The following is an 18997-nucleotide window of genomic DNA, read 5'->3' as shown; positions in this document are numbered from 1 at the left end:
GTGTGAACATGCTCTCATCTGTGCCGAGAACGTAGGACCGGCCAATTCTGGTGTTCTCAGGTTTGTGCCACTTGAATTACAAGGTGCTGGGCTGTTAGTAAGGAGGCTGCGAATAGGGAACTCAGGTGGGAGTAAGCGAGCCAGCGGAGGACCGGACAGAGACAGGAGATTGGCGATAGAAGTGTATGTTTTTTATTTTTTAACCAGTCTGTTTATTGTGCTTTTCATTCTGCAGAGACTACAAGAAAAAAAAATCAAAGTAAAGGACAAATATAGATCGTGTTACTGAATATCTAAACTTTATTAACCAAACAATAGACGTGCAAGAGTAATACAACAAGATGACCGGGGGTGCATATCCAAATAATAATGTGGATAATCTAAAGACTATAGAAATTGTGTGTCCAAAGAAGCAGCTGAATACAAAACTCCACTGATACACTTGGCACAGTGCAAATATGCTGACACCAATACATGTGCACATGTGAGCGTATACTGGGAATGAACTAAATGGAAACATAATCGAGGCAGCGCTCAATGATGGCCAGTTTACCAGTATAAAAAATGGCCATTGGGAAATGGTTGTGCCTGTAGCAATGCTATGATATTGCCCCATGTAGGGTGATATAAGCACATGTTGATGTACGTGTTAGAATGACAAGGTGTTAAAGTGCAGAGATACATACGGTTTACACAGTGATTCCGGTCACATGACCGTGTTATGAAGTCATTGTGCGCATGCCGCGAATCCCGCCACCCTTGCGTCCCACGCCTCGAGATGAACATCACGATCCTAGTCACGCGAGCGGGCCAGCGCCAAGCCCTACATGACGTAGACACCGACCGGACGTCAGCCTGAAGAATGTGACGAAGGATCAGGGACTCCACATAGGCATAATAATATAAATAAGAATGTAAAGTGACTATGTGCAATTGCAAAAATAAGATAATTGCTCAATAAATAATAACTCACGGGTCAAAAATACCACATGATCATTAAGCAATGTGCAAGGTGCAAAGTAGTGATTCTAACTAATTACATATATTTGTATTTAAGGCATAATTACCGACATAATCAATAAAACAAGAACCAAACAGCTTACCTAGATAAACAAACATCAATGATCCCACCATTACTATAAGACAATAAAAATGGAGAGAGAATAAATATAGTCAAATGAACAAAAAATAATATCATGATTACAATGTTGACATGTATAAAGTTAGAACCATATATGGAACAACCATTAATATTAGGCCATCAGGAGTTATTCACAATGCATCATATGAGGAGCAAAAAAGTATCATAATAATTAATATATATATTATTAACATCATATATAACGAATTCACAGTATTACAATCTGCATTTACTTTCAGACTTGAATTGTTCTAGATGATATATATCACTAATAATACAGCATCAAATCTTCATATTTCCCCATAAGTTTTGTTGCGTTTAGCAACAACCAAAGGTTTCTCAGGTATTAAATTAGATATACCTGGATCCTGTAACAGAATAGGCCAAAAGTTAGAGATGATACCAGTCATCTCATGCCATCTAGAGTGAAAATTTGTGATGAACCGCACATCATAATAATAATAATAATCTTTATTTATATAGCGCCAACATATTCCGCAGCGCTTTACAGTTTAACAGTTTCAAAACACAAGTCATAAGTAACAACGCTAACAATACAATAATTAAAGCAAAATAAGACGACCCTGCTCGTGAGAGCTTACAATCTACAATGAGGTGAGGGAGATACAGAGTACAGGTGTGTATTTACAATGGTGTATTTACAATGAAGGTCCAGCCATCTTGCGGGAGTGAAGGATGGATGGAGATAGTGAATGGGCTACACACGCACACTTACACAGAGAATGACTTTGATTAGTGAATGTGATAGGCCTCTCTGAACAGGTGTGTTTTGAGGGAGCGCCTAAAACTATGCAAATTGTGGATAGTCCTGATTTCTTGGGGTAGAGCATTCCAGAGGATAGGAGCAGCACGGGAGAAGTCTTGGAGTCGGGAGTGGGAGATACGGATTAGTGCAGAGGTTAGTCGAAAGTCGTTTGCAGAGCGCAGCGATCGGCTAGGCCGATAGACAGAAATGAGGGAGGAGATGTAAGGGGGTGCCGCACTGTGGAGAGCTTTGTGGGTGAGAACAAGTACTTTGAATTGGATCCTATAATGAATGGGCAGCCAATGTAAGGACTGGCGAAGAGCGGACGCGTCCGAGTACCGATTACCCAGATGGACGATCCTGGCCGCTGCATTAAGTATGGACTGGAGAGGGGATAGTCGAGTGACGGGGAGGCCAATTAATAGAGCGTTGCAGTAATCCAGGCGAGAGTGGATCAATGCAACAGTGAGGGTTTTTGTTGTTTCCATAGTGAGAAAAGGGCGGATTCTAGAGATGTTCTTTAGGTGTAAGCGGCAAGAGCGGGCAAGGGATTGTATATGGGTTGTGAAGGAGAGATTGGTGTCAAACATAACACCCAGACAGCGCGCCTGCTGCCGGGGTGTTATTGTGGTACCACCCACGGAGAGGGAAATGTCAGATTTAGGGAGGTTAGTAGACGGCGGGAGCAGAAGAAGTTCAGTTTTGGAGAGGTTGAGTTTCAGATAGAGAGCGGACATGATATTGGAGACTGCGGACAGACAGTCACTGGCGTTCTGTAGTACAGCGGGGGTAAGGTCGGGGGAAGACGTGTATAGTTGTGTGTCATCAGCATAAAGATGGTACTGAAAGCCAAATCTGCTGATGGTCTGTCCAATTGGGGCCGTGTAGAGAGAGAAAAGAAGGGGGCCAAGGACTGAGCCCTGAGGTACCCCGACAGCAAGAGGAAGAGGAGATGACGTGGAGCCAGAGAACAAAACACTGAAGGAGCGGTCAGAGAGATAGGAAGAGAACCAGGAGAGTGCAGTGTCCTTAATGCCTAGTGACTGGAGCCTAGAGAGTAGGAGATGGTGGTCAACAGTATCGAAAGCTGCAGATAGGTCAAGAAGAATGAGCAGAGAGTGGTCACCGTTACGTTTTGCTGTCAGAAGGTCATTGGTCACTTTGATGAGTGCAGTTTCAGTCGAATGTAGGGGGCGGAAGCCGGACTGAGAAGGGTCTAGAAGGGAGTGAATGGAGAGGTAACGGGTAAGGCGGGAGTAAACTAGGCGTTCCAAAAGTTTAGAGATGAAGGGGAGATTGGAGACTGGTCTGTAGTTGTTTGTGCAGGATGGGTCGAGAGCAGGTTTCTTTAGTAATGGAGTAACGATGGCGTGTTTGAAGGAGGATGGGAAAATGCCCAAGGAGAGGGAGAGATTAAAGATTGTAGTTAGGTGGGTTGTGACGACTGGAGAGAGAGACTGGAGGAGATGTGAGGGAATGGGGTCGGTAGTGCATGTAGTCGGACGAGAAGAAGAGAGGAGTCTGGAGACTTCTTCTGTGATGGGATCAAATGTGGAGAGTGAGCCAGGGGAGATGCAGGAAGGGATGGGAGTCACAGCACTTGGTGGTTGGGAGCAGATTTCTTGACGGATATTATCTATTTTTTCTGTAAAGTGGGAGGCCAGGTCATCAGCACAAATGTCTGTGATAGGGGCTTGTGCTTTTGGCCTGAGGAGGGAGTGAAAAGTGTCAAAAAGTTTCTTGGGGTTGTTGGCTAGTGAGGAGATCAGGGTGGTGAAGTAGGTCTGTTTGGCAAGGTGAAGGGCAGCGTTATAGGTTCTTAACATAAATTTGAAGTGTATGAAGTCTTCTGCTGTGCGGGTTTTTCTCCATAGGCGTTCAGCACTCCTGGAGCATTGCTGGAGAAGTTGAGTTTGCGATGTGAGCCAGGGCTGTTTTACTCTGTGTTTGGAGGTTCTGAGGGTGAGGGGAGCTACTTGGTCAAGGGTGCTTCTAAGAGTGTCATTGTAGTGATGAACAGCCAGATTAGGACAGGAAAGAGAGGAGATTGGGGACAGAGATGAGTGTAGGGAATCTGAAAGTGTCTGAGGGTTAATAGCTTGTAGATTTCTGACTGTGTTTTAGGTAGGAATGAGCTGGGGTGGGCGAGGATTTGTGAGCGTGAAGGAGAGAATGTTGTGGTCAGAGAGTGGAAGCGGTGAGTTGTTTAGGTGGGAGATTGAACAGAGCCGGCAGAAGACCAGATCAAGGGTGTTACCGTCCTTATGTGTCTCAGAGGTTGAAAGCTGTGAGAGGCCTAGAGAGGTGGTTAGTGATAGAAGCTGGGATGCAGATGTGGAATTAGGGCTGTTAATGGGGATGTTGAAGTCTCCCAGGATGAGGGTTGGTAGTTCTGAGGACATGAAGTGTGGCAGCCAGGCTGAAAAGTGGTCAAGGAAGTGGGTGGGTGAGCCTGATGGTGTGGACCTCAAAAGAAGGGAATAAGAGTGATGGGACTGGGGGGATGACCTGGAAAGTGCATTGTGGGGACAGGAGTATGCCAACTCCACCACCAGGTCTGTTTGTGGGTCTCGGGGAGTGAGAGAATTGTAAGCCACCGTAGGAAATGGCAGCAGGAGAGACAGTGTCAGAATCCTGAATCCAGGTTTCAGTGAGGGCCAACAGATTAAGAGAGTTGTTCAGAAAGTAGTTGTGTAGGAAAGGAAGCTTGTTACAAGCAGACCGTGGATTCCAGAGGGCACAATTAAAAGATTGAGATGAGGGAGTGCAAGTAATGTTAATCAGATTATTGTGGTTTCGATATGAGGTAGGGTAAGGGTTGAGGTTGGGGGATGGTGGACCAGGGTTGGGGGAGATGTCCCCTGAAATCAGTAGGAGAAGGAAGATAAAGAGCCAATAGTTGTTGGAATTGTAAGTAGTTTTTTTCTGCGATGTGTTTGGGCAAGATGGGCTGAGGTTTCTCAGGAAGGTGAGGAGTGTGTGGGAGCTGTACATGGGAGAAGGAAGTATAGAGGGGCTGATGTGTATGAGTCGTGATGGAGGGGGGATAGGGTGATGAATGTGGATGGCAAGGGAACACAGGAGGATAAAAATAAAGCACATGGTTAAAGGGGAAGGCAAAGTGTGGGTTACCTGACTCCAGCCCTGACTAACTACCATGTATAACTGCCGTTTTGCTGGATGCTTATCTTCTGTGATGCTTTGCTTATGGGATGCTTGCGTGCTGTACCCCACACTGCGTGCTTCCCCTTAGCAACTACTACATATATAGGCCACACTACAGGGTCAGGAGAGAGGGATTGTGGGAGCTGGTTGGGTATAATTTGGCAGCTGGGGCCAGCACACCAGGGGATGGTTAGATGATCAAAGGCACTAGACCAAGATGTGCCAATATGCTATAGCACCTTCCACCTGATAAGATCTAGAAAGGCCCCAGTCACAGATCTAAAGCAGTAAGTATTACATACAGTGCAACAAATGAACTATACCAAAGCTTTAGCAAGCACATTTAAATATGCAGCAAAATGGTAAAGCAGCAGAAGTATGGAGTTGTACCATTTGGATATATTACAGCAGAGAATAGAGGCAGCAGAGGTGGGAAGTTGTATCATTCAGGCTGCTTGCTAGCAGTGAATGGAGTAAATACATGCAGGGTGGCTCAGTTGATTACCATTTGGATATATTACAGCAGAGAATAGAGGCAGCAGAGGTGGGAAGTTGTATCATTCAGGCTGCTTGCTAGCAGTGAATGGAGTAAATACATGACCATCTGTTTCTTTATTTTTTGCCTCAGAAATTAACAACGATTGCCGATCAGTTTCTTTGGCTCTAACAAAAGCATTATGCATAATATCTCTCCGATAACGACTTTTTGAAAAATCTATTTGTCAGTTCATTGGCCTGTTCTTCGAAAACATCTTGTCGACCACAGATACGTCTAGTTCTTAAGAACTGTCCTGTTTGTATCGCACGGATAATATGCGCTGGATGTGATGAACTGGCATGGAGCAATGCATTAACACTCGTTTCTTTCCGGTAGATGGAAGGGAGAAGTAATCCTGTGTCATCAACCGATATCTTCAGATCCAGAAAATTTATGGAATCCTGTTTAATCGTGCAGGTAAGTGTAATATTAATACTGTTTTCATTCAAATATTGAAGGAATCCTTCCAATTGCACTTTGGAACCGTGCCAGACAAATAAGATATCATCGATGAATCTCATCCATAATACAACTCAGGGGCGGACACAGACTGTAGTGGGCCCCTGTGCAAGAAATTTTTCGGGCCCCCCCAACCCCTCATAGGGCAACAAAGTTATTTGTTATTTGTTGTTATCTAATATTGAGGCTATGCAGGGCTGGATATAATATCTGTATAGAACATAATGTAACCCCCCCCATAGAATATAATGCAGTCCCCCCATATAGTATAATGCAGCCCCTCCATAGAATATATGGCAACCCCCTCATAGGATATAATGCAGCCCCTTATATAGTGTAATGTAGCCCCTCCATAGAATACAATGTAGCCCTCCTCATATAGTATAATGCAGCCCCCATAGAATATAATAAATATAATACAGCTCCCCTATAGAATATAATGTAGCCCCAAATAGAATATAATACAGCCTACCTCCCCTTAGAATGTAATGTAGCCCCCCATATTATATAACACAGCCTCCCCTTATAGAATATAATGTAAAATGTACCCCCCATAGTATATAACAGCCGCATAGTATAAAGCCCAGCACCACATGGTATACAGCCCAGCCCACCATGGTATATAGCCCCCCCCAGAATGGTATAATACAGCCCAGCATGGTATAATACAGCCCAGCGTGGTATATAACACAGCCGCACATGGTATATAGCCGAGCCCACCATGGTTTATAGGCCCCCCAGAATGGTATAATACAGCCCAGCATGGTATATAGGCCCCCCAGAATGGTATAATACAGCCCAGCATGGTATAATACAGCCCAGCATGGTATATAGACCCCCCCAGCATGGTATAATACAGCCCAGCATGGTATATAGCCCCCCCGGCATGGTATAATACAGCCCAGCATGGTATGTAGCCCCCACAGCATGGTATAATACAGCCCAGTATGGTATATAGCCCCCCCAGCATGGTATAATACAGCTCAGCATGGCATATAGCTCCCCCCGAGCATGGTATAATACAGCCCAGCATGGTATATAGCCCCCCCCAGCATGGCCCCACAGCCCAGCATGGTATATAGCTCCCCCAGCATGGTATAATACAGCCCAGCATGGTATATAGCCCCCCCAGCATGGTATATAGCCTCCCCCAGCATGGTATGATACAGCCCAGCATGGTATATAGCCCCCCCAGCATGGTATATAGCCCCCCCAGCATGGTATATAGCGCCCCCAGCATGGTATATAGCCCCCCCCAGCATGGTATATAGCCCACCAGCATGGTATATAGCCCTCCAGCATGGTATAATACAGTCTAGCATGGTATATAGCCCCCCAGTATGGTATGATGCAGCCCAGCATGGTATATAGCCCCCAAGCATGGTATGTAGCCCCCCCAGCATGGCATATAGTCCCCCCAGCATTTTATAATACAGTCCAGCATGGTATATAGCCCCCCCAGCATGGTATGATACAGCCCAGCATGGTATATAGCCCCCAGCATGATATATAGCCCTCCAGCATGGTATATAGCCCCCCCAGCATGGTATATAGCCCCCCAGCATGGTATATAGCCCCCCCAGCATGGTATATAGCACCCCCAGCATGGTATATAGCCCCCCAGCATGATATATAGCCCCCCAGCATGGTATATAGCCCCCCAGCATGGTATATAGCCCCCCAGCATGGTGTATAGCCCCCCCAGCATGGTATATAGCCCCCCAGCATGGCCCAACAGTTCAGTACTCACACTGATTTAAAAAAAAAAAAAAAAAACACACTCCTCACCTTCTCCTCGTGCCTGCGTTGCTCCCGGCTCCTGTCTCTCCCCTGCACTGCCTGGTACACAGTGAGAGCATGATGATGTCATCGCACACCCACCTGTGTCAGAGGCAGAGCGGGGAATGATGGGAGAGGGAGCGTCAGCTGACGCGCTCTCTTCCAGGCTCCATCATTGCCTCCTTCAATGCGGGGAGGGGGGGTGAAGTCGGCGCTGGGGGCAGGCGGGCCCCCCTGCCTCACAGGGGCCCCTTAGCCTCCCGCAGCGCTGCTCTCCTCATTGCACTACACATGGCTAATTTGAATTTTGACATAATTAGCCATGCGGTGCTGGAGGCTGGAGGGGCCCCCTCTCCCCTGGGGCCCCCGTGCAATGCACGGTCTGCACGGGCGGTAGGTCCGCCCCTGATACAACTGAACCTGATGATATATAATCCCCATTTTCAACATGTTCATGCTCCCATGCCCCCATGAATACATTTGCGTAGGAGGGTGCGAAAGCCGCACCCATCGCTACGCCTCTCTTCTGAACATAAAATCGATCCTTAAAAACAAAATAGTTATGTAAAAGAGCATACTCCAACAATGGCATTAAAAAACCTACTAATGAAACATCAAGTCCACGACTGGATAAATACCGCTTCACTGCTAAAAGACCTTGCTCATGTGGAATTGATGCATATGGGAAGATGGAGGTAAATACAGGATAATCCTGGAGGAAAACCTGTTAGGAGCTGCAAAAGCCTTGAAACTGGGATATTGGTTCAACTTCCAGTAGGACAACGACCCTACACATACTGCCAGAGCTACAAAGGATGGTTTAGATCAAAGCATATATGTGTGAATGGAACAGTGCAGACCGAAATCCCATTGGGAATCTGTTTCAAGATGTGAAATTTGCTGTGCACGGACTTTTCCACCCAATCTCACTGAGCAAAAGCAAGTGTGCAGAGAAGGGGCAAAAATGTCCTGTGTAAATGTGAAAAGCTGGTAGAGACAGACCTCAAAACACTTCAGCAGTAACTGCAGAGATAGATAGTCCTACAAAGTATTGACTCGGGGGCTGAATACATATGCATGACACAATTTTTAAAATTTGTATTTTTAAAGTATTTATAAAACGATATCACTTTCTTTACACTACACAAATACTTGCTACTTTGTGTTTATATATCACAAAGAATCCAAATAAAATACATTTAAGACCTCAATCACATATCCGTGTTTAAACACTTGCGGGAAAAGATGGGACTGGTGTTATTGGATCAGTGTGTCATCGGTGTATGGGCGTGTGTCCATTTTTACCATCTCGAGTTTTGTATGACACAGTGTCACTGATGTGTCGGGTGTGATAGACAGTCATCCTGGATCTGGCTGTAGAAGATCATTGCGTTTAGCTCTACAAGCACCTTCCTGATTTTTGCATCTCTTGTGGAGTGATATCCTTCTCCCTCTAGGATACAACAGTTAATCCACCTGCTGCTAATTAACACACCTTTGCTGAAGGTTTAAATACATTCAGTATCTTCAGCATGGCGCTGGTGTTAGCTCAATTTCCCTCTGTCTTGTTGGAAGTACTAGCGGTCGGCTAGTGTCTTCTTGGAGAACTCCTGATGTGATATATCAGTGGTCTTCTCAAGCTAAGTGTATCCCCTCGGTTGTCCACTTTCTCTGTCTTTAGTTGTAGTAGGGGATAACTAACGCTTACCCCGTCCCCTCCCTATCAAGGGCCTATCGCTAGGGTCAGGCAGGGACTAGGTTCCTGCTCGGCGATAGGTGCAGAACCTATTTAGGGATGTTTAGGACAGATAAGGTGTTAGATCTGACTAGTAGTCTCCACTCCCCCCTTCCCTAGTGTTTGGACTCCCCCCTTCCCCGTTGTTGTGCACCTTACTTCTCCCTCACCCAGCTTAACAGGCTACATGAAAATACACAGACATGTGAATAACACCATATATTATAATGGGTACAATTCTGCAAAAAGAACACAATACCTGCTTAAAGGGAATCTCCACTACAAGACAACCAGTACTTAAACACTTCAAGGCCCTATTTAAAATAATAAAAAATGGATGCTCATCTGCAGCAGTGCCACTCCAGTGATGTCATCATCGCCATTTCCATCAGTTCATATAATTGGCTGTAGCAGGCCCGTGACAACAATCGGTGGCTGCTGATTGCCTGTAGTTCATCAATTTTCTGTAGAAATGGCAAAAGGTACCCAACCAATGGCCACCGATTGGCAGCAGCAGTCCCGTGACCTGCAGTACTGAAATCACCAGAACGGTGCTGCTATGGAAGGTGAGTCCCATTGTTTTGTTTTGTCTTGTTTAACGTAGCCCATAAGTGATTAAGCAGAGTGGTTATCCTGTAATGGACAACCTCTTTATCGTAAGATAATGTAATAATCTTCAATGTCTGAATCAGGCATCTGATTGATCATGGTTTGTACATACTGAAAGCAGAAAGACAATCAAGCAGCAACAGCGGACACCGGTAGAAGAGGCCCTTGTGCAAGAACTTAATATGGGCCCTTCGCAGTCAGAGCGTGCATCACTTATACACAATTCTACATGGTTTGGAGGTGGAAAGAGACCTCCTTACTTCTTGGGTAGAGTTGAGCGAAACGGGTCGAAAAAATTCAAAAGTCGCCGACTTTTGGCAAAGTCGGGTTTCATGAAACGAAACCCGACCCTAGGATGAGGTCAGCCACGAGGTCGGCGACTTACACGCCAAAGTCGCGTTTCAAAAGTTTGTTTTGCGCTCTTTTTCAGCCAATCAGGATCCACGGACACTGTGGGCAACGTGATGACATAGGCACGGGTCACCACCATCTTTCAGAAGGGCATGCAAGTGATTGGCTTGCTTTGGTGGGCGTCACAGGGGGTATAAAAAGGCGTGCACGCCGACCGCCATCTTACTTCTGCCGATCTTAGCATAGGGAGAGGTTGCTGCTGATTCTGTAGGGAGAGCGTTAGGCAGGGAAGAAGACAGAAAAACTGCTTCTGCTGCTAGCGATTTGGCCTGCACAACACACCAGTCACTGTGTGTGCAGTGCAAGGGGAGGCTATATAGTGGTGTATCAGTGGTGTTGGTTGTTGGGCTGCCTTCTAAGGCTTCCTGACAGGCTGGCATTGCTGTTTACCCACTGCTCCGCTAACTGCTTTTTTAAAAGCAATCCAATCTCCCTTATCCTCTAGTCACTTTGGTCACAGCTGCGCCATCGAGCCTGTCACATAGCGCTCAGATATTCATTGGGCCTCAAACTGCTTTTTTAAAAGCAAGCCCAATTTTTTTTTTTGTCCTGCTGAGAAGAAAAAAAAACTGCTTCTGCTGCTGATAGCAATTTGGCCTGCACAACACACCAGTCACTGTGTGTGCAGTGCAAGGGGAGGCTATATTGTGGTGTATCAGTAGTGTTGGTTGTTGGGCTGCCTTTTAAGGCTTCCTGACAGGCTGGCATTGCTGTTTACCCACTGCTCCGCAAACTGCTTTTTTAAAAGCAATCCAATCTCCCTTATCCTCTAGTCACTTTGGTCACAGCTGTGCCATCGAGACTGTCACATAGCGCTCAGATATTCATTGGGCCTCACACAATCCAAAAGTGTCCAGTGTCCAAAAGTGTGTGCAGAGATTCAAAATCTCCCTTATCCTCTAGTCACTTAGGTCACAGCTGTGCCATCGAGCCTGTCACATAGCGCTCAGATATTCATTGGGCCTCACAAAATCCAAAAGTGTCCAGTGTCCAAAAGTGTGTGCAGAGATTCAAAATCTCACTTATCCTCTAGTCACTTAGGTCACAGCTGTGCCATCGAGCCTGTCTCATAGTGCTCAGATATTCTTTGGGCCTCACACAATCCAAAAGTGTCCAGTGTCCAAAAGTGTGTGCAGAGATTCAAAATCTCCCTTATCCTCTAGTCACTTAGGTCACAGCTGTGCCATCGAGCCTGTCACATAGCGCTCAGATATTCATTGGGCCTCACACAATCCAAAAGTGTCCAGTGTCCAAAAGTGTGTGCAGAGGTTCAAAATCTCACTTATCCTCTAGTCACTTAGGTCACAGCTGTGCCATCGAGCCTGTCACATAGCGCTCAGATATCAGTGGGCCTCACACAATCCAAAAGTGTCCAGTGTCCAAAAGTGTGTGCAGAGATTCAAAATCTCACTTATCCTCTAGTCACTTAGGTCACAGCTGTGCCATCGAGCCTGTCACATAGCGCTCAGATATCAGTGGGCCTCACACAATCCAAAAGTGTCCAGTGTCCAAAAGTGTGTGCAGAGATTCAAAATCTCACTTATCCTCTAGTCACTTAGGTCACAGCTGTGCCATCGAGCCTGTCACATAGCGCTCAGATATCAGTGGGCCTCACACAATCCAAAAGTGTCCAGTGTCCAAAAGTGTGTGCAGAGATTCAAAATCTCACTTATCCTCTAGTCACTTAGGTCACAGCTGTGCCATCGAGCCTGTCACATAGCGCTCAGATATCAGTGGGCCTCACACAATCCAAAAGTGTCCAGTGTCCAAAAGTGTGTGCAGAGATTCAAAATCTCACTTATCCTCTAGTCACTTAGGTCACAGCTGTGCCATCGAGCCTGTCACATAGCGCTCAGATATTCATTGGGCCTCACACAATCCAAAAGTGTCCAGTGTCCAAAAGTGTGTGCAGAGATTCAAAATCTCACTTATCCTCTAGTCACTTAGGTCACAGCTGTGCCATCGAGCCTGTCACATAGCGCTCAGATATCAGTGGGCCTCACACAATCCAAAAGTGTCCAGTGTCCAAAAGTGTGTGCAGAGATTCAAAATCTCACTTATCCTCTAGTCACTTAGGTCACAGCTGTGCCATTGAGCCTGTCACATAGCGCTCAGATATCAGTGGGCCTCACACAATCCAAAAGTGTCCAGTGTCCAAAAGTGTGTGCAGAGATTCAAAATCTCACTTATCCTCTAGTCACTTAGGTCACAGCTGTGCCATCGAGCCTGTCACATAGCGCTCAGATATCAGTGGGCCTCACACAATCCAAAAGTGTCCAGTGTCCAAAAGTGTGTGCAGAGATTCAAAATCTCACTTATCCTCTAGTCACTTAGGTCACAGCTGTGCCATCGAGCCTGTCACATAGCGCTCAGATATTCATTGGGCCTCACACAATCCAAAAGTGTCCAGTGTCCAAAAGTGTGTGCAGAGATTCAAAATCTCACTTATCCTCTAGTCACTTAGGTCACAGCTGTGCCATCGAGCCTGTCTCATAGTGCTCAGATATTCATTGGGCCTCACACAATCCAAAAGTGTCCAGTGTCCAAAAGTGTGTGCAGAGATTCAAAATCTCCCTTATCCTCTAGTCACTTAGGTCACAGCTGTGCCATCGAGCCTGTCACATAGCGCTCAGATATTCATTGGGCCTCACACAATCCAAATGTGTCCAGTGTCCAAAAGTGTGCGCAGAAATTCAAAATCTCCCCTGTCCTATAGACACCTTGTACCTTGTTTTACATACTATATAGTTTGTTGGATTTTGTCTACATTTCTACCAAAAATGAGGAAGGCTGGTGGAAGAGGCCGTGGAATTGGGCGGGGGTTGGCAGCTGGTAATGATGGTGTTGGTGGTGGATCTGATGGTAGTGGCAAGAGCAAAATAGGACCGAATGCAGGAGGTGTTGAGCCTGCGTCATCGTCTGGCTACATAAGGCCTCGAACGCTTAGTTTTCTAGGAGTTGGCAAACCGCTTTTAAAGCCAGAGCATCAGGAAAAAGTTTTGTCTTACATTGCTGACTCAGCCTCCAGCTCTATCGCCTCCTCTTCTTCAGTTGTAAAAAGTAAAAGCACTGAGTCATCATTGGAGGCTCATGTTCATGAACCACACCTTTCCTTGTGTCCTTCACCCCAACCAAGATTGAAGGATGACGCAGGCCATACTACTGATTACTCCATGGAGCTGTTTTCACATACCATGCCTGGATTATCAAGTGAAATGGTGAATTACCCAGGCCAAGATGAATCTGACATGGAGTGCACTGATGCACAGCCGCTGATGGATGATTCTGCTGGTACATTCACTCAGAGCACTACATTGTCCTCGCAGTGTACAGAGCCAGATTCTGACCCTGATGAGACTCAGGTGCCCCTTCCCGCACACTATACCACCATACACGGTGACAGAGGAAGGTGCACATGACATAGAAGAGGAGGTGATGGATGACCCAGTTGTTGACCCAGATTGGCATCCATTGGGGGAAGAGGGTGCTGCTTCCAATAGCTCAGATGAGGAGCATCCACAGCAGACATCGACATCGCAACAGCTGTTATCTGGCAGGCCCGGAGCACTCCAAAGACAGGTTCCAAACATCAAAAGAGTTGCTGGACAGCTTGTCCAGAGGGTCAAAAGATCACAGCGTGCTAGGCCGCAAAATGTCTGCCAAAGTAGGAAGAGTGCAGTGTGGCACTTTTTTGAACAAAATCCTCATGATCAGGCCAAGGTTATCTGTAAGAAGTGCGCAAAGACCTCTAGCCGAGGGAAAAATCTGAAAAATTTGAATACCAGTTGCATGCTTAGACATTTAACCAGCATGCACTTGCAAGCGTGGACACAACACCAAACCTCAAGTGCCACATGTGCAACTGATCACAACGAAGGTAGTCAGCAACGCTACATTGTTTCCCCCACTGTAAGCCCACCGGTTAGCACAGCAGCAAATGTTGAGGTGTCGTTGCAAGGCCACAGCAGTATGGGAATCCCACTGTTATATCAACGAAAGACTGATTCTAGGCCATCAGAAAGAACACCAACTCCATCACCATCATCAACCCTCTCTCAGTCCGCCCTGTCCACCGCTACTTCCACCATATGCAGCTCTCAAGTCCAGCTCACCCTCCCAGACACTATGAGTAGGTCAAGAAAGTACTCAGTCTCTTATCCGCGTACACTGGGTTTGAACGCCCACATTGCCAAACTAATCTCGTTTGAGATGATGCCCTTTCGGTTGGTGGAAAGCACAGCTTTCCGCGAACTCATGGCCTATGCAGTACCACGCTATGACCTACCCAGTCGCCACTTCTTCTCTCGCAAAGCCATCCCAGCCCTCCACCATCATGTGAAAGACCGCATTGTCCATGCACTCAAGCAGTCAGTGAGCGGAAAGGTGCACCTCACTACTGATGCATGGTCCAGTCGGCATGGCCAGGGCCGTTACGTGTCCATCACTGCGCACTGGGTTAATGTGGTGGATGCAGGGTCCACAGGGGACAGCGGTGGTGGGACAGTGCTGCCTAGCCCACGGTATAGGAAACAGTTGGCTGTAGGCGTTCCACCCTCCTCCTCCTCCTCCTCCAGAAGCGAAAGCTCGTCCACAGAGCGCAGTCGTACGAGCACTCCATCTGCAGCTGCCACTGTTGCAGACGATGTGTCCCCCTATCGAGCAGCTAGTGGAAAGCGTCAGCAGGCTGTGTTGCAGATGATGTGTTTGGGCGACAGACATACCGCCGAGGTGCTGGCCGAGTACTTGAAGCGACAAACTGAGTCATGGCTGGGCAGTGTACATCTTGAGGCAGGCAAGGTAGTTAGTGATAACGGCCGTAATTTTGTGGCAGCCATAGCCCTTTCAAAACTCAGCCACATACCTTGCTTGGCTCACACCTTGAACCTGGTGGTGCAGTGCTTCCTCAAAAATTATCCGGAGTTAACAGCCCTGCTCCAGAAGGTGCGAAGACTGTGCGCGCACATCCGCCGGTCGCCTGTACACTCCGTTCGTATGCAGAAGCTGCAGCGATTGCTCCACCTTCCCAACCACCGCCTCATTATCGACATTGCAACAAGGTGGAACTCCACCCTGCACATGGTGGAGCGGCTGTGCGAGCAGAGGCAGGCCATAATGCATTTGTGGGAGGATACACGGCCAGGCACTTTGAGAGCAGACATGGAGTTGACAGGTGTGCAGTGGTCGAAGCTGAAAGACCTCTGTAAAGTCCTTCAGTGTTTTGAGGAATGCACACGGCTGGTAAGCGCAGACGACGCCATCCTAAGCATGAGCATCCCACTTATGCGTCTGCTCATGCAAACTTTGACGCACCTTAAGGAGCAGGCGTCTGCAGCCAATGTTGATGAGGAGGAAGAGGAGGAGGGAATCCTTGATGACATTCAGCCATTGTCTGCTCAGGGACCTCTCCTGGACGAGGTGGAGGAAGAAGAGGAGGAGGAGGATGATGATGGGGATGATTACTTAGGGGAGGAGGATGCATCTCGTGGGGCAAGTGAAAATGTTGGCGTGGCAAGGTCTGGTACAGGGTTTGTGCGTGACTGGAGGGATGTGGATTTGCCAGAAAGTGCTCCTCCAACCAGCACTCGCAGTGCATCATTGACACCGGGAACATTGGCCCACATGTCAGATTATGCCTTGCGGATCCTAAAAAGGGACCCCCGCATTGCCAAAATGATGAACGATGACGACTACTGGTTGGCCAGCATCCTGGATCCACGCTTATAAAGGCAAATTACAAAACATCATGCCACAGGAGAACCTTGACCTAATATTGGCTAATAAACAAGCAACTCTGGTAAATCGGTTGCTTGAGGCATTCCCCGCACACAGCAGCGGTGATGGTTCTCACACGAGCCGTACGGGCCGGGGGCAGCTTGGCAGAGGTGTTCGTGGTGCACACAGCAGAAGTGGCGTTGGAGACAGGGATTTCATGACAATGTTGTGGACTGATTTTTCAAATACCGCTCACACAACTGGTAATACTGCATCGATGGAAAGTGACAGGAGACAGCAGTTGTCAACCAAGGTTACAAACTACTTTTCCTCCCATATCGATGTTCTCCCACACAGGTCATTCCCCTTTGACTATTGGGCCGCTAAACTGGACACCTGGCCTGAATTGGCCCAATATGCCTTACAGGAGCTCGCTTGCCCAGCTGCAAGTGTGCTATCGGAAAGAGTCTTCAGTGCTGCTGGATCAATCCTGACAGAAAAAAGGACCCGTCTGTCAACCCAAAATGTGGATGATCTAACCTTCATTAAAATGAACCATGCATGGGTTTCCAAGGATTTTGTCCCACCTTCCCCTGATGACACATAGGGTGACAGAAAAATGGCTTGCTTTGGTCCACCTCTTCCTGGGACTTGACCTATTTCGCCTTTTGCATCAGCTGAATGTCCAACATCAACATATGCCACTTTCTAAAACTCCCTAACTGTGCTGCCTCCCCCCCATGGCCGGGGTCACCACCTAGCGCACGACACCGTGCGAGTGCCGTTGCCCTGGACAGGTGGGTAGGCCGACTCTTGGGCGCGGGCACTGGCACAGGGTCCCTCATAGTGCAATCAAGTGTCTCTGACGGTGGTGGTGCACACCCGCCGTCAGACACACCGCTGTACTATGAGGGGCCCAGTGCCAGTACCGACGCCCACGAGTGGGCCCCCCTTGCTTGGGCAGGGCCCCAGCATTTGCAATCTTTACCTCTCCCTGCTCCTCCGCTGTGTAATCTGGGCCGTCAAATCCATACTGTGCCTGACACCGTCTGAGCCTGCCTCCTGAGACATATATTTTGAATGTGTACGCTATCCATACATGTTATCCGGGGATACGGTACCCTTTCTAACCTTTGTGCAATCACGTGCAATCCATACTGGGCCTAACACCGTCTGAGCCTGCCTCCTGAGACATATATTTTGAATGTGTACACTATCCATACATGTTATCCGGGGATACGGTACCCTTTCTAACCTTTGTGCAATCACGTGCAATCCATACTGGGCCTAACACCGTCTGAGCCTGCCTCCTGAGACATATATTTTGAATGTGTACGCTATCCATACATGTTATCCGGGGATACGGTACCCTTTCTAACCTTTGTGCAATCACGTGCAATCCATACTGGGCCTAACACCGTCTGAGCCTGCCTCCTGAGACATATATTTTGAATGTGTACGCTATCCATACATGTTATCCGGGGATACGGTACCCTTTCTAACCTTTGTGCAATCACGTGCAATCCATACTGGGCCTAACACCGTCTGAGCCTGCCTCCTGAGACATATATTTTGAATGTGTACGCTATCCATACATGTTATCCGGGGATACGGTACCCTTTCTAACCTTTGTACAATCACGTGCAATCCATACTGGGCCTAACACCGTCTGAGCCTGCCTCCTGAGACATATATTTTGAATGTGTACGCTATCCATACATGTTATCCGGGGATACGGTACCCTTTCTAACCTTTGTGCAATCACGTGCAATCCATACTGGGCCTAACACCGTCTGAGCCTGCCTCCTGAGACATATATTTTGAATGTGTACGCTATCCATACATGTTATCCGGGGATACGGTACCCTTTCTAACCTTTGTGCAATCACGTGCAATCCATACTGGGCCTAACACCGTCTGAGCCTGCCTCCTGAGACATATATTTTGAATGTGTACGCTATCCATACATGTTATCCGGGGATACGGTACCCTTTCTAACCTTTGTACAATCACGTGCAATCCATACTGGGCCTAACACCGTCTGAGCCTGCCTCCTGAGACATATATTTTGAATGTGTACGCTATCCATACATGTTATCCGGGGATACGGTACCCTTTCTAACCTTTGTGCAATCACGTGCAATCCATACTGGGCCTAACACCGTCTGACCCTGCCTCCTGAGACATATATTTTGAATGTGTACGCTATCCATACATGTTATCTGGGGATACGGTACCCTTTCTAACCTTTGTGCAATCACGTGTAATCCATACTGGGCGTGAGAACGGCTGGCGAGCTGTTAAGCAAGCTACAGCACCTGTGGTTTGCACACGTAAGTTTTTCATTTTTTCAGGAATGACGGTTAGGCCTAATTCCGGAACTGCAGTTGACCTGCACTTACTGTGAAATCATTGTTCGCGGGTAATAATTGTAATCAGTGATCCCCATCACTAACGTTGTTCAGCGGGTTATCTGCACCTGTAAGCGACAAACGCTGGCCTTTTCAGTGTAGCGCACATGCAGCCACGGACATGTAAGGGCATGACACACCAGTTATTGGCCAATCTCATGTTCCAGAGCCTCACGTGTCCCTCTAGTAAGCCGGACTCGGACCGCGGGGCATGACGGAGTCTCGTTCGTTAACGGAATTAAGCTTGCAATGTGTGCATCTGTTCTGTAGC

General features: G+C 47.3%; 1 long non-coding RNA gene across 3 annotated transcripts in view; it reads left to right on the top strand.

Annotated features, from left to right (window-relative positions):
* The window catches only part of LOC141072985 (uncharacterized), a 203578-nt gene that overhangs the window by 78524 nt on the left and 106057 nt on the right, over nt 1–18997 (top strand). For all 3 annotated transcript variants that reach the window (XR_012226928.1, XR_012226926.1, XR_012226927.1), the window contains exon 4: nt 5947–6027. This is a non-coding gene — a long non-coding RNA (uncharacterized lncRNA). The remainder of the gene's footprint in view (nt 1–5946; nt 6028–18997) is intronic.

Source organism: Dendrobates tinctorius, unplaced genomic scaffold (genome assembly GCF_039654945.1).
Source record: "Dendrobates tinctorius isolate UK_male_01 unplaced genomic scaffold, ASM3965494v1 ptg000294l, whole genome shotgun sequence".
Classification (NCBI taxonomy): Eukaryota; Metazoa; Chordata; class Amphibia; order Anura; family Dendrobatidae; genus Dendrobates; species Dendrobates tinctorius.
Note: the sequence above shows the minus strand (reverse complement) of the source record. Positions and strands in the feature narration are given on the sequence as shown.